Genomic DNA, 9,631 nt, shown 5'->3' with positions numbered 1-9,631 from the left:
GACTATTTCAAAATTGGGAAAGAAGTATGTCACGGCTGTATATTGTCACCCTGCTTATTTAACTTATATGCAGAGTACATCATGCAAAATACTAGGCTGGATGAAGCACAAACTGGAATCAAGATGGCTGGGAGAAATATCAATAATCTCAGATATGCAGATGATACCCCCTAATGGCAGGAAATAAAGAGGAATTAAAGAGCCTCTGGATGAAAGTGAAAGAGGAGAGTGAAAAATCTGGCTTAAAACTCAACATTCAGAAAACAAGGATCATGGCATGCAGACCCATCACTTCATGACAAATAGATGGGGAAACAATGGAAGCAGTGACAAACTATTTTCTTGGGCTCCAAAATCACTGTGGACAGTGACTGCAGCCATGAAATTAAAAGACGCTTGCTCCTTGGAAGAAAAGCAGTGACAAACCTAGACAGAGTATTAAAAAGCAGAGACATTACTTTGCCTACAAAGGTCTGTATAGTCAAAGCTATGGTTTTTCCAGTAGTCATGTTCAGATGTGAGAGCTGGACAATAAAAAAGGCTGAGCTCCAAAGAATTGATGCTTCTGAACTGTGGTAATGGAGAAGACTCTTGAGAGTTCCTTGGACTGTCAGGAGATCAAACCAGTCAATCCTAAAGGATATCAACCCTGAATATTCATTAGAAGGACTGATAGGAAGCTCAAGCTCCAACACTTTGGCTACGTGATGCAAAGAGCCAACTCAATGGAAAAGAACCTGATACTGGGAAAGATTGAAGGCAGGAGGAGAAGTGATAACAGAGGACGAGATGATTGGATGGCATCACCGACTCAAGGGACATGAGCTTGAGCAATCTCTGGAAAATGGTGAAGGGCAGGGAAGCCTGGAGTGCTGTAGTCTACAGGGTCACAAAGAGTTGGACACGACTCATTGACTGAACAACAATGCAAAATATGGATATATTCATGTCCATAATAAATTTTGATTTTATTATACAAATTCATTCGTAGTTTAAGAATAAAATTAGCACTGAAGGTCAGTGAAGATTTTGTAATCTCATAGACACATACCTCATCTCCACCCTTCTTTCTAATATATTTGTAACTGTTTGGTGAAATCAGTCATCAGAGTTTATAGCATTGTGACTGTAAATATTGTATGCTGCCAAGTATCTTATAATTATGTTTTTGTTTCATAAGATTATTTCCCCTAGTTAATACATTACATTTTTAAAAATTGGTCTGTAATGTGCTTATCTCTAATTTTCCTCAAAGATTCAAAAAGACCTAGCAAATTGTTTTCCAAATTTTCAACTACTTCAGATCATCTATGCTGGAGATGTCAGTTCAGCTCCTCCTGCTTCACTGCAGACTGTCTTCTCTCTCCATCTGGTACACAGTCATCATACTAATAATTCCCTTCACAATGTCTTCCCCTCTTTTCAGGATTCCACATTTTCCTTTTTGTTGATCTACTCCTTCATTTTAGCTGAACGTATCTGCCTGTCAATTCCTACAGGGGAAAAGGGCCAATGAGAGGTCAATTTTTGAGACCCGGAGAGTTTGAAAATATTTTTATCCTCATTACCTGAGTGGGAAATTTTTCTTTCAATTTTAAGGCCATGGCTCTATTTTCTTTACACTTCAGTTTCGTTCTTCAGGTGTCTAATGTCATTCTTATTTCTGATCTTTTATTCATGACCTGTTTTACCTTAAGGAAGACTTTAGGATTTTTTTTTCTTTATTCCTATTCTGAAAGTTTATGATGATATCCCATTATATGGGCTTTCATTACATTAGGTAATTTTCATGGCAAGAAATTCAAATTTCAGTATTTTAAGATATTTTCTCTAGGGTCATTCAGGTTTTTATACACATTGCTTCAGAAATGCTAGGAATAAAGGAAGTGACTGAGGATCCCACAGTTCCTATTTTCACTAAATACCATATTTTCAGCCCATCTCACCCTTGTACTCTTAAATGCCAAGTCCCACATTGTTCTGATTAAAACTCTCCTCTCCTGAGACATGAGAAAGGATCTATGTTCATCCTTCATAATACTTGATACTGTCAATTGATGTATCTCTTACAGGTTCTGCATGGTGATTAACTTACATCAGTAGGCCCCCACTATAATCACTTAGATCATGGGTCCCCAGTCTCCTGGAGAAGTGGCATGAAAGAGGATGAAATGGTTGGATGGCACCACCAACTCAATGGACAGGAGTTTGAGCAAACTCCAGGAGATAATAAAGGACAGGGAAGCTTGGCATGCTGCAGTCCTTGGCATGGGATTGCAAGAAGTCCAACACGAATTGGCAACTGAACAACCACTCCAAATGCTAGGCCAGTGCTGGTCCATGGCCTGTTAGGAACTGAGCTGCACAAATGCTAGGCCAATACTAGTCCATGGCCTGTTGGGAACTGAGCTGCACAGCAGAACATAAGTGGAGGAAAGCAAGCAAAGATTCGTCTGTATTTATAGCCACTCCCCGTTGGTCGCATTACCACCTGAGCTCCACTTTAGATCAGCGGCAACATTAGATTCTCAAAGGAGTGTGAACCCTACTACATTTAAATCAACATGAAACCATCCTTCATCTCCTCCCCTTTGGTCTGTGGAAAAATTGTCTTCCACAAAACTGGTCCCTGGAGTCAAAAAGGCTGGGGACCCTGACTTAGATGATAACCCAACTAATTCAGTTTTCATTCCTTTAATTTCCAGCTTCCAAAAATTTATTGAAATCTTGCTTATGTTACTGTTCCATCTCCAATTTTCTTAGCAATACAGCAAAAAGAAGGAAATGGCAAAAACAGCTAGATAATCTATAATACTTTTCTCATTCTTCTTGTGGTTTAAAGTTGTAGCTCTTAGAGTTATGTGTCCTTATTAGTTCCCGAGTATGAAAGCTATTTTAAATCATGGAAATATACGACTCTAAAAAGTCTTGGAAATTGATGTTACAGATGATTTAATGGCAGAAGCAGAAAGTAAATATTAGTTTTAGGACTGTCATTAATATCATTATGTATATTAGCAGAGACTATTTCGCTAAGTAAAATGAAGAAATGTGTTGGTCATGATACCAATATAATTGAGAAATTTAATTGCCTAAGAACAATCTGAAGGCAAATGAAATTATATACAACAAAGAACTATTTATGTTAATGTACAAAGAGTTAATCCAAACCCATTAAAGAAATTTATAATATAAATCCAGCAAATAATTCAAAATAAAATAAAATGAGTACATAAATCAGGGTAAAAACTAGGCTGATGTAATAAACAGGCCCCAAATAAAGTAGCTTAAGGAACATAGAAGTTTATTTCTCTCTCTTGTAACAGTCATGGGTGACAAAGTCCAAGTCAGCTAGTGGTTTCGGTTCACACTATTGTTCAGAAATGCCATTTTCTCCCATCTTGTAGTTCTGCAGTTCCCAAACACATGGTCATAGGCTCACCCGTGTTTCAGAGGAGAGCCAGGGGAAAATGAAACGTGGGGAAATAGGCATTCAGTGTTTTAAGCCGAGTTCCACAAGTGGCACATGCCCTTCTGCTTATACTACCATAATCTGGCCACAAAGCGAAATCTAGCTGCAAAGAGGGCTGGGGAATGAGGCCTGTAACTGAGCTGCTGCTGCTGTTGAGTCACTGGAATCTATGGCCTCATGCTGCGGAATAATGGAAGAAAGGATTTTGGTGGCAAATGGCTGCCTCTGACACAAGGAGATACTACCTTCCATGGTTCCTATAAACAAATACCTCAAAATGATAGTATACAGTGTTAGCAAATAGCTGAAATGAGCACATTCATATGTTCATGATGGAAGATTATCTGGTATAATCTTCTTGAAAAGCAACTTGGTGATGCTTATCAAAAACCTTGAAAATAATTATACCATTTGAATCACTAATACTAATTCCAGGAATTTAGAGCAATGGAAAAAAAATCACAAAAGGCCTCAAATATTCTTATGTTAAGCATATTTAAGAATTGTTTATAACAGTGAAAAAGCTGGGAAAATATGAAGAATTTTACTAGTTACCTTCATCTAAGGTCACTAACTTATGCTTCATCACATAAATATTTCTGGTCATACTAGAGCAGATGCTTTATGATTTCTACCTGTTAATGCAACTACCCTTCTGCTTTGAAGAAAACTTCCAGTGTAAATTCAAATCTAAATGTCAATCATTGAGATTTATTTACTTAATAATATAATTTCAAAGTAGATAAAACAAAAAAGCATAGAACTTCAAGGAGAAATTGCTGAGTCCAAAATTATAGGAAATTTAAATGGCTCTCCTTCAGATATCAACCTAGCTTAAAAAATTGATGATTTTAATAAGATAATTATTAAGCTTAATCTAACATACATAAAATATTTTTTCAAACACTTTATGGAACATCTGCCAAGATTTTCCATATGCTAGACTAGAAAATTTAAACCAACTAAATCATGCTTCATTACTCTTAGAAAATTGAGCTTAATACTTATTTACTTTTGATTAAGTAATTATACTACAGTCAATGTTGATAATTTGGAAAATACAAATAAAATACAAAGAAGATGAATTGCAAATCATTCCAACTTTCTAAAATGTACACATCCATATTAATGAATTCACTTCTCTAAATTAAAAAACTAGTGTAAGTTGACAGTTCTTTAAGTAACAACATGTTTCCTGTCATTAAATATTCTTTGAAACTGTGATTTTTTAATAAATATGTTGGCATAAGAGTCCATTATATAGTTGTATACATAGTAGCACATACTAATCATTCTCTTTTGAAGACATTAAAATATTTCTAATTGCTGTAGTTTACAAATAAACAACAAACATAATCAAAAGAAAGAGAGGAAGCCTCAGCAAAGCCAAATCCAGTAAAATTAGAAATAAAAACAAAAGATAATCCCCTGTCTTCCACTAGCCAATAAAGAACCGTTTATATCTGGAAATTTAAAAACTCACTTCTAAAAGTTCATTTGTTGTTCAGTCACTAAGTCATGTCCAATTCTTTGTGATCCCAGGGACTGCAACACACCAGGCTTCCTTGTCCTTCTGTATCTCCCAGAGTTTGCTCAAATTCATGTCCATTAAGTCGATGAATTAAATCAAAATGAAATTTAGAATATAGTTACAGCCAAATTAGTATTATGGTGCTGCTCTGCTGTGCTTAGTCGCTCAATTATGTCCAACTTTTTATGACCCCATGGACTGTAGCCCACCAGGCTTCTCTGTCCATGGGGATTCTCCAGGCCAGAACACTGGAGTGAATTGCCATGCCCTCCTCCAGAGGATCTTCCTAACCCAGGGACTGAACCCAGGTCTCCCACATTACAGGTGGATTCTTTACCATCTGAGTCACCAGGGAAACCCAAAAATAGTGGAGTGGGTAGCCTATCCCTTCACCAGGGGATTTTCCTGACCCAGGAAACAAACTGGGGCATCATGCATTGCAGGCAATTCTTTACCAGCTGAACTACCAGGGAAGCCCCTAGTGTCATGGTACTTCACATCAAATCTATTGGTAGAAACTTCCTAGTTGAAGAGAGTAGCATAGTTTTGTCACTTTCTTCTTTCCTATATATCATTTAAAAATAACAAAGGGGATGTGGAAGAGAAAGCCTTATATGAATCTGCAAATCATAAAACTGATAGACAGGCTTCCAAAAGCAGTGACAATCAAGGCAGGCAAGAGCATTGGATGAGGGGAGCCTGCGCTGTGCCCCACGCAGGGCTGATCCCAAAGAACATTTTCCAAGCTGGAATGCTTACTCCAAGATCCAAAATCAGATCCCTTTTTAGTAACAATAGGGAAAAAAGTATAGGCTGGTGACAAAGAGCTTCCCTGAGCCTGATAAAGCCCCAGAAGCAGAGATATATGAATGAATGAGGGGTCAACTAGATAGGGCACCTTTACAGAATGAAGTGTTCGTAAACTTACATTCCCTGTCTTCTTATAGGCTGGCTAGAAAGGAAATGGCTGTCAGAATGCAAATTCACAAGCTTTGTTAATAAATGAAAATTTCTTCTATTCTGTAAACACAACCCTATATTCTCCATACAAAAATTTTCTATAATAATAATTCAAGAGAAACCACTGCATTTGTTAAGATAATAAAGTGTGAGGATGGAAACAAAAAAAATAAGGGAGATAAAATGCCTGATGAAAGGATTACCACCTCACTCAGTCTTGCCCATCAGAAAGTGAAGTCGCTCAGTCATGTCTGACTCTTTGTGACCCCATGGACAGTAGCCTACCAAGCTCCTCTGTCCATGGAATTTTCCAGGCAATAGTACTGGAGTGGCTATTTCCTTCTCCAGCAGATCTTCCTGACCCAGGGATTGAATCCAGGTATCCTGCATTGTAGACAGATGCTTTACCATCTGAGCCACCAGGGAAGTAAGCAAATAAACAAACAAAAACTCAGCACAAATCTCACTCTATACGAACCTTACACAAACCCCTGGACCAAGCCTAGGAGGGAAGAAATGAAAAGGAAGAAAGAATTCAGCCTTGAAGCCTGGGAAAAGGCAACCTCAAACACAGCAAGTTAAAAAAAATAATGAAAAGGCAGAGAAATACTACACAAATGAAGGAACAAGTTAGAAACACAGAAGTCCAAATAAATGAAGAGGAAATAGGCAAACTACTTGAAAAAGAATTCAGAATAATGACAGTAAAGATGATCAAAAATCTTGAAAAGAAAATGGAGAAAATGCAAGAATTAACAAAGACCTAGAAGAATTAAAGAGTAAACATACAGAGACAAACAACACGATAACTGAAATTAAAAATACTCTAGAAGGAATCAATAGCAGAATATCTGAAACAGAAGAACACATCAGTGAGCTGGAAGATAGAACTGTGGAAATAACTTCTGAAGAGCAAAATAAAGTAAAAAGAATGAAAAGAACCGAGGACAGTCTCAGAGACCTCTGGGACAATATCAAACACACCAACATTCAAATTACAGGGGTCCCAGAAGAAGAAGAGAGAAAGAAAGGGTGTGAAAAAATTTTTGAAGAGATTATAGTTGAAAATTTCCCCAACATGGAAAAGGAAATAATCAATCAAGTCCAAGAGGCACAAAGAGTCCCATACAGAATGAACCCAAGGAGAAACATGCCAAGACACATACTAATCAAACTAACAAAGACAAAACACAGAGAAAGAATATTAAAAGCAGCAAGGGAGAAGCACCAAGTAACATACAAGGGAAACACCATATGCTTAACAGCTGATCTTTTAGCAGAACTCTGCAGGCCAGAAGGGAATGGCAGGATATATTTAAAGTATTGAAAGGGAAACATCTACAAGATTACTGTACCCAGCAAGGATCTCATTCAAAATTGATGGATAAATAAAAAGCTTTTCAGACACGCAAAAGTTAAGAGAATTCAGTACTACCAAACCAGCTTTACAATAAATGTTAAAGGGACTTATATAGTTAAGAAATACAAGAGAAGAAAAAGGATCTACAAAATCAACCCCAAACAGTTAAGAAAATGGCAATAGGAACATATATATCAGTAATTATTTTAAATGTAAATGGAGTAAATGCCCCAACCAAAAGACACAGACTGATTGAATGGATACAAAAACAAGGCCTATATATGCTGTCTACAAGAAACTCACTTCAGACCTAAAGACACATATAGATTGAAAGTGAGAGGATGGAAAAATATATTTCATGCAAATTGGAAGCAAAAGAAAGCTGGAGTAGCACTCCTCACATCAGACAAAACAGACCTTAAAATAAAGAATATTATGAGAGATAAGGACACTACATAATGATCAAGAGATCAACCCAAGAGGAAGACATAACAATTGTAAATATCTAGGTACCCAACATAAGAGCACTTCAATTCATAAGACAAACACTAACAGACATAAAAGGAGAAATTGACAGTAACAGAGTAATAGTAGGAGACTTTAACACCCCAATCACACCAATGGGCAGATCATCAAAACAGAAAATTAATAAGGAAACACAAGTCTTAAATAATACATTAGATGAGATCTCATTGATATCTTTAGGACATTCCATCCAAATGCAGAAGAATACACCTTCTCAAGTGCACATGGAACATTCTCCAGGATAGACCATATCCTGGGTCACAAATCAAACCTCATTAAATTTAAGAAAATTGAAATCATATCAATCATCTTCTCCTACCACAATGCTATGAGACAAGATATCAATTACAAGAAAAATACTGTAAGAAACACAAACACATGGAGATTAAACAACACATTTCTAAATAACCAACAGGGGATTCTCTGGAAGTAGCATGGCTGTTCCCCTCGATTGACCCGGCTCTACCTGGTGAACTGCTGACGAAATGCAGTTGGACGATGTTATCTGGGATACACTAGGAAACAAGCAATTTTGTTCCTTCAAAATAAGAACCAAGACTCAGAGTTTCTGCAGAAATGAATATAGCCTGACTGGACTGTGTAATCAGTCATCCTGTCCCCTGACAAACAGCCAGTATGCCACTATCAAAGAAGAGAAAGGACAGTGCTACTTGTATATGAAGGTTATAGAATGAACAGCTTTCCCCAGGTGTCTCTGGGAACGGGTTCGGCTTCATAAAAACTGTAAGAAAGCACTGGAGCAAATAGATGAAAACCTAATTTACTGGCCCCGTTTCATTTGACACAAATGTAGGCAGAGATTCACCAAGATCACCTAGTACCTGATTCGAATTTGAAAACTTACACTTAAGCGACAGAGGAAACTTGTTCCTTTGAGTAAGAAGGTGAAGTGGAGGGAAAAACGAAGAGAGGAAAAGGCATTAATAGCTGCTCAGCTTGACAATGCCATCGAAAAAGAGTTGCTGGAGAGACTGAAACAGGATACATATGGTGACATCTACAACTTCCCCATCCACGCCTTTGACAAGGCCCTGGAAGAGCAGGAGGCAGAGGGTGACTCTTCAGATGCTGAGGAAAAAGATGATGAAGAAGATGAAGAAGATGTGGGCAAAAGAGAGTTTGTGGAAGATGATGAAGTGGATGAGAGTGACATAAGTGATTTTGAGGATACGGATAAACTGGACGCCATCAGTGATGAAGGTCAGGATGATAAATCCTCCCGTGAAGAAGAAGAAAAAGCCCTTGATGCCAAACACAAAGGCAAAACGCCTCTGAAAGGGCCTTTGAGGAGGAAAAGAGCCTACGTAGAGACAGAGTAGGAGCAAGAGACAGAGCCTGTGGCCAAGGCCAGAACCACGTGACTTCCCTTCAGACATTTGTAAATAGGACTGAACATCTTCCTTTTTTACATCTTAAGCACATAACACTTCTGGGTTTTGCTCTTCTTCTTTTTTTTTTTTTAAACACAATATTTGTGTTTTTAATATTTATGCTAGTTCTGTGGGGCAAGGAGGGAGTGGAGAAAAGCCTAAATTGTAAATATTTTTATAGCATTGTTACATGACATGTGTTGAAGTAACAGCTTGAGCCCAAGAAGCATAAGGGGTGAGTCTGTGGGTATAAATATTTCTAAATTTAAGTGTTACCCACTCACCCCTGTTTCCTTGGCATCCTCCCCCTTGCATGCCTCCCCCACCCCTTTATTTAGAAATGTCCAGATTCCATTTGTTCACATTCTCCTTTCCCTACTTCTGTGGGAGTT

At 37.6% G+C, this 9,631-nt stretch overlaps 1 pseudogene; it reads left to right on the top strand.

Moving 5' to 3' along the window:
* On the top strand, positions 8,310 to 9,301 carry LOC102191506 (annotated as a pseudogene).

This window comes from Capra hircus, chromosome 6 (genome assembly GCF_001704415.2).
Source record: "Capra hircus breed San Clemente chromosome 6, ASM170441v1, whole genome shotgun sequence".
In the NCBI taxonomy this organism is placed as follows: Eukaryota; Metazoa; Chordata; class Mammalia; order Artiodactyla; family Bovidae; genus Capra; species Capra hircus.
This window is presented reverse-complemented; position numbering and strand designations above follow the sequence as displayed.